General features: G+C 38.9%; 1 non-coding gene across 1 annotated transcript; it reads left to right on the top strand.

The window, feature by feature from the left end:
• The first annotated feature begins 334 nt into the window (after positions 1-334).
• On the top strand, positions 335-408 carry TRNAN-GUU (transfer RNA asparagine (anticodon GUU)). Its single transcript has one exon. It is a non-coding gene; the product is annotated as a tRNA-Asn (tRNA).
• The last annotated feature ends 7,012 nt before the right edge of the window (positions 409-7,420 follow it).

Here is a 7,420-nt window from a genome sequence, read left to right as displayed (position 1 = left end):
AGTAAGTGTAGCATAGAAGACTTCATGGCATTAGAGAATCTGTATTGAGGTAATTCCTGATCTCTCCAAACTTCCCTATCCCTATTTTCCTTTTACTCAGTATATCTTAATTTTAAAAATATAGATTATCTTGCTATATTTTAAGTCAATCTGTGACTTGCTTTAAGTGTGTTTGAGAACAAGAATGGAGTACAAATTAATAAAAATTCAAATAGACAAGTGCTGGAAAAATAACAAAATTATTGGCCTGTGTTTTTTTATCTGCCCTGGGATAGGTAGCTGCTCATAGATTTTAATTTAAAACCTCTAATAGAATAACTTTATTCTAGCACCTGTCTCTGTGGTGCAATCGGTTAGCGCATTCGGCTGTTAACCGAAAGGTTGGTGGTTCGAGCCCACCCAGGGACGCCTCCCCTAACTTTTAAAGAATAACTTTATTCTTTTGCAAATAGAAATAGCAATGCCTATAGATGACGCATAAAGAGATACACCTTCCGTTATGCAATTATGCAGCCACAGAGGGTTAGCAAGTTTGGGGGACAGGGAGGACACCCCACCCCATTCCCAAGGCCCAAGCCTTCCTATGCAGTTGCTGCGCTTGCAGAAGGAATGTCTTGTTCTGCCCCCTAGGCCTGAGGCAATATGGATTCCTGGCACTGGAACTTTAACTGCCACAGAAACAGTGTTCTAACTGGAAGTTATGTATGGTGAAAACAGTACTACCATATAGTAATTTTATACATGTGTGCATATATATAGGTATATACATATATAATGGTAGTTTTATGTATATATAATATGTATAGCACATATATATTAGACACATATAAAGTGTAATTGTTGAGCTTCTATAAATATCTAATCATAATTTTTACAATATCATTTCTTTTTTTTTTTTTTTTTTTTTTTGAGACGGAGTTTCGCTCTCGTTACCCAGGCTGGAGTGCAATGGCGCGATCTCGGCTCACCGCAACCTCCGCCTCCTGGGTTCAGGCAATTCTCCTGCCTCAGCCTCCTGAGTAGCTGGGATTACAGGCACGCGCCACCGTGCCCAGCTAATTTTTTGTATTAGTAGAGATGGGGTTTCACCATGTTGACCAGGATGGTCTCGATCTCTTGACCTCGTGATCCACCCGCCTCGGCCTCCCAAAGTGCTGGGATACAACATCATTTCTATGAATAAATGTATCCCATGTAATTTTACTAGTAAACTTCCTGAGCAGAATTTATTCATGAGCTGGGGACTTTCTTTGACTATATTTGTACTTAGATTGAATATGATTTGTGGGATGAGCAAATTAACACAGGCTACATCTGTATTTAACATCAGAGAGGAAGGATAATTAATATTGAAAAGAATCCTATTTGCAGTTACTTAGTGAAGGTATTTTTCTGCTTTACATTTGGCATTTATATTTCTTTACAAAAACTCAAATCTAAATCATTATTTATAGTTATCTTTGTACAGTATGACAAACATGTAACTAAATTAGAAGAGAATTGAAAAATACATAAACTGTCTTCTATTTATCAAACATTCAACTCAACACTACTTAGTAGTGAAGTTAATACCACCTTATCCATATTTGGAACTACATTTAAACAAGTAAAAACAAGGAAACAAATAATTTTTTAAAACTAAAATTTGTAAGAAGAGTAAAATCTTTCAGATAAATGACTTAGCTATATCTACATTGAACAGAAAATGAAATCAAGTTAACATCTCCACGTTAACCCTGCTGGCATTATGGTAAATGCCACTCAGGAGATGAGGCTGGGTGTTCAGAAGGTTCATAATAGCTTCCAAACGGCAAGGCCCTGGAGAAATGGGGGTGGGGAAAGGTGGTGGACAGTAGGGGACTGCAGTGGGTTTCTTCGTATATTTGTGGAAGGAGGTGGGTGTGTGTTTGTGTCACAGACAGAAACAGAGGAAGAAACAGACAGAGACAGAGACTGAGACAGAGATAACAGAGCACTCTCACTCCAGGTAAAGCCTGTGGCAAAAATCTACATATTAACCCTCTATTGGCAGGGCATTATCCCAGAAATCCAGAATGAGAGAAAAAGCAGAGTGAGATAGAGAAGAGGGAGGGAGAAGAAAAACAAAGAGTCCATTATCAGGCTGACCACAGCTTCAGGCACAGCTAACTGCTTTGTCTGGTGAAACGGCTTCTGGAGGCCATCTACTTCATCTCAGAAGAGTACATGGGAAGGGGAGAAAGGACAGCACTTTCATCGCTGATTCTTCCCAGTTTCATATCTCGCGTGTGTCTGCGCCATGATGTAATATTACCCCTGAACCTTTGCTTTGTGTTACTGGGCAGCTCTGGGAAACCCTGGTGACAGCCACATGTGAGGAGCTTCTCAGTGGGGCAATGGAGATAGCAGGGACTTCACGATGGCAGGGGATGATCTGAATCATCTCTAGGGTCATTGTTGCCATGGAGAAGGCAGAACCAAGCTGATCTTGGGTGGTGCAGAAACTGAAGTCATTTTACACACCAAAAATAATCTCTACTCTTGCATAACCACCATCAATAATACCATTTATTTACTGCTTACATATATTTACTGCTTACTATATTCCAGGTTTCATTGTCTTGACATTCTACTTAAATTATATTTTCCAATGTTCAAACACATGTAAGAAAGATACTAATATTATTTCTGTTTTACAGATACATGAGCTGAGAGAAGGGTGCAAGGTGGAGTCAGGTAAGCAGCCTAATAAATAATGATTGCAGAACTTCTGAGCCTTACTATGCCAAATTTTATGGAGTAAATTAAATCCACTGAATGAAGAATATATTTTAATTTTATTACTTTTCAATGCTGGACTCAAATTGTTTCAGATTTCATAACAATTTCATGCATAACAATTAATTTATAGGAACAATTTCCAGCTGAATAGCTTTTTGGGCAGTTTTATAATCAGTGTCTCCTCTTTCATATTTACTTTTCCTTTCAAGTGTCTTCTTTTTGATGATTTCACTACAATTTAACATCTCCAGGAAAAAGAAAAGGAAGAGAGAAAATAAATTTAGTAAGCATTCATTTATTATCATAGCCCCAAAATGGTTGGTTATAAAAGGTGATTTAAATAACATTTTTAGGAAATCCGAAATCTTCATCTGCCTATCATCTTTCATTACCACAAATAATTTAGTGTTGAGAGTCCTTGGCTGGGACCCGCTTAGAAATACACAACTGAAAATTACTACATTCTGACCATTTCTTAATAGCTTTTGAAAGTATGAAGCACCATGGATAACTTAGCAGCTAGCTAAAAGCCAAATGCCATGAACAGCGCCAATTATTTTATTGGCATTCAATTGACCAGTGGGTGAGCTTGGTATTATGATTAATAATAGCTCACTCAGTTATACATTGTGTGAAAAAAGAAAATTGTACATCTTGACCTTGAGGGAAAATAGTCTTGTAAGTTTTAGGGTAGTCCTAATGGAATTATTACCATCTGGGCCTTCCAAAGACATTTCCCCTGCATTTCTAACACTGCTAGCAGCAACATCCTTGATTCTGTTACTGAGGATGCCATGGAATTACAGTGACCTCACAGGAATGATTAATGACTCTTAATCAGAAAATGGGGGAGAGGTTTCCAGGACTCAGCCTAAGCACTAAATATAATTAGCATATTCACTTTTAGAACCCAGTCACTGTAGTCTGTGCTGTCGCTTCTTGACCGAAACTTGTGAATAATTAGTTCACATCCCTTTATTTATTGCAGTGGCCTCTTTCTGCTAAGCATGGTTTTAATTTCGGGAGAAGACTGCCTGTGGCGTGACTTCTTAGGAATTGTGCTTTTGATGTTGGATAGTTTGTCCTTAGTAATAGTGTAATTATCCCACTGAAGGAGATGTTTTGTTTTCTAAGGGGATTTATTCATGGCCTAACTCAGACACCCAAAAGCTGCCAAGTCATAAAAGAGATGGTTAAAATTCTAAATCATCTTGCCTAACTAACTAAAAGCCAGTAGTGTTGGTATTATTTTCTTGACTGTCCTATTGCATTCTTCTTGTAGAACTGCATACTTGAAGGGGTGGGGTCTGGTTTGCATTTCATCTAAAATGGCTTTTATAGCCTTTAGAAAGCTGGAAATCGGCTTCATATTTAACATCTCTTTCCACAACAGTTTAGGTTCATCCTTTTGTCACTTAAGTCATTGGAAAACTTCAATGTTCACGTTTTTTTTTCAAACCTCAAAGTAATAAAGACCCTCAGTATCTTTTTAGCTCAAAAAATGTTCTAATGCAGTCTTCTACTGTTGAACTATTACTTTTATATTGTCTTTTTCTCTTGAGGCAGGTTCTCATTCTGTGACCCAGGGTGGAATGCACTGGCATGACCATGGCTCACTGTAGCCTCTATCTCCCAGGCTCAGGCAATCCTCCTGCCACAGCCTCCCAAGTAGCTGGGACTACAGGGCTACCCCAACATACCTAGCTAATTTTTAAATTTTAAATTTCTATTGCTTTAGAGATGAGGGTCTCATTATGTTGCCCAGGCTGGTCCTGAGCTCCTGGGCTCAAGTGATCCTCCCACCTTGGCCTTCCAAAGTGCTGTGATTACAGGCCTGAGCCACCAAGCCCAGCGTTATATTCATTTTGAATGCTCCTAGAACTGCAACTGGAAGTCCTGCTAGAGTCTTTGATTCTAGTTTTAACCTTATTTCTTAACAAGTAATAAATTATATTTCATTGGACATCTAATCTCTGTTTTGGTGAGTTGGAAATGTCCCACCTTGTGGGAAACATTTCTAAGCATTTCTCTTTCCGATTTTGCACTTAGCTTGGAAGAAACTTCTCAAGATCAGGCTGTAGTTTCTGTCTCCCTTCCTTCTCCATCTCCCAACCTGGAGTTAACACAAGATGGGAACAAAAGAAAAACTGAATGCCAAAGAAGGACCGGAAGTAAGTATATGAGACAAAAATCCATAGCAGGAAAAGCACTGAAAAATAACAGTATGGAACAATGAGGAATTAAAGTGGAATGGCAAATTAGACTGAATCTCTAAACAGCTGGCTGTAGCTCCACAATGGAAAGTTCTGCTAGTCTTTGATTCTGTCCCCTAAACCATCCCAGTTAGATATGTAGCTTGTTCTTAAAGGAGGGAGATTTTCATCTTTGCCCTGATGAACGTGTTTCTGGGCTTCCTTTATCTCCCTAATCTAATCTTAACCCAGAGCCTGCTGCCATGATTCAGTTATTCTTCTCCCCCTACTCGATATAAAAAATAATTAATTGTGGACAATCCAAAATGGCTGAATAGGAACAGCTCTAGATCGCAGTTCCCAGAGAAAATGCAGAGGGTGAGTGATCACCACATTTCCAAATGAATTTTGTTTCTTTTTTATTTATTTATTTATTTTACTTTAGTTGCATACTATATCTGGCATTTCTCCCCACGTTATCCCTCCCCACCCTCCCCTCCCTCCCCATCCCCCGCTGTCTCTCCCCTAAACCCCCCAACTGCCCCCACTGTGTGATGCTCCTTTCCCTGAGTCCATATGTTCTCATTGTTCAACACCCACCTATGAGTGAGAACATGCAGTGTTTGGCTTTCTGTTCTTGTGTCAGTTTGCTGAGAACGATGGTTTCCAGATTCATCCAAGTCCCTACAAAGGACACAAACTCATCGTTTTTTATGGCTATGTAGTATTCCATGGTATATATGTGCCACATTTTCTTTGTCCAGTCTACCACTGATGAACATTTGGGTTGGTTCCAGGTCTTCACTATTGTACACAGGGCTGCAATGAACATACATGCACGCGTGTCCTTATAGTAGAACGATTTATAGTCCTTTGGGTATATACCCAGTAATGGGATTGCTGGGTCAAATGGAATTTCTATATCTAGGTCCTTGAGAAATTGCCACACTGTCTTCCACAATGGTTGACTAATTTACACTCCCACCAACAGTGTAAGAGTGTTTCTATTACTCCACATCCTCTCTAGCATCTGTTTTCTCCAGATTTTTTAATGATCGACATTCTAACTGGCATGAGATGGTATCTCAATTTAGTTTTGATTTGCATTTCTCTAATGACCACTGATGATGAGCATCTTTTCATGTTTGCTGGCCTCATATGTCTTCTTTTGAAAAGTGTCTGTTCATATCCTTCGCCCACTTTTGAATGGAGTTATTTTTTTCTTGTATATCTCTTTTAGTTTTTTGTAGAGTCTTGATATTAGCCCTTTGTCAGATGGGTAGATTGCAAAATTTTTTTCCCATTTTGTTGGTTGGCAGTTCACTCTAATGATGGTTTCTTTTGCTGTACAGAAGCTCTGAATTTTAATTCGATCCCATTTGTCTATCTTGGCTTTTATTGCCATTGCTTTTGGTGTTTTAGTCATGAAGTCCTTGCCTATGCCTATGTCCTAGATGGTTTTGCCTACATTTTCTTCTAGTGTTTTTATGGTGTTAAGTTTTATGTTTAAATCTTTAATCCATCTGGTGTTAATTTTAGTGTAAGGTGACAGGTAGGGGTCCAGTTTCTGCTTTCTGCACATTGCTAGCCAGTTTTCCCAACACCATTTGTTAAACATGGAGTCCTTTCCCCATTGCTTGTTTTTGTCCGGTTTGTCAAAGATCAGATGGTTGTAGATGTGTGGTGTTTCTTCTGGAACCTCTGTTCTGTTCCATTGGTCTATGTCTCTGTTTTGGTACCAGTACCATGCTGTTTTGATTACTGTAGCCTTGTAGGATAAGTTTGAAGTCTGGCGGTGTGATGCCTCCAGATTTGTTCTTTTTGCTTAGGATTGTCTTGGCTATGTGGGCTCTCTTTTGGTTTCATAAGAAGTTTAAGGTGGTTTTTTCCAGTTCTTTGAAGAAGGTCATTGGTAGCTTGATGGGGATAGCATTGAATCTATAGATTACCTTGGGCAGTATGGCCATTTTCACAATATTAATTCTTCCTAACCATGAGCATGGAATGTTTTTCCATCTGTTTGTATCCTCTCCTATTTCCTTAAGCAGCGGTTTGTAGTTCTCCTTGAAGAGGTCCTTTACATCCTTTGTTAGTTGTGCTCCTAGGTATTTTATTCTCTTTGTAGCAATTGTGAATGGCAGTTCCCTCTTGATTTGGTTCTCTGTTTGTTATTGGTATATTGGAATGCTTGTGATTTCTGCACATTGATTTTGTATCCTGAGATTTTGCTGATGTTGCTTATCAGTTTCAGGAGATTTTGGGCTGAGGCGATTAGATATACAATCATGTCATCTGCAAATAGAGACAGTTTGACTTCCTCCTCTCCTAATTGAATACCCTTTATTTCTTTTTCTTGCCTGATTGCTCTGGCTAGAACTTCCAATACTATATTGAATAGGAGTGGTGAGAGAGGGCATCTTTGTCTAGTGCCTGATTTCAAAGGGAATTCTTCCAGCTTTTGCCTGTTC

This window comes from Aotus nancymaae, unplaced genomic scaffold (genome assembly GCF_030222135.1).
Source record: "Aotus nancymaae isolate 86718 unplaced genomic scaffold, 86718_ANA_hifiasm-v0.15.2.pri h1tg000092l, whole genome shotgun sequence".
In the NCBI taxonomy this organism is placed as follows: domain Eukaryota; kingdom Metazoa; phylum Chordata; class Mammalia; order Primates; family Aotidae; genus Aotus; species Aotus nancymaae.
This window is presented reverse-complemented; position numbering and strand designations above follow the sequence as displayed.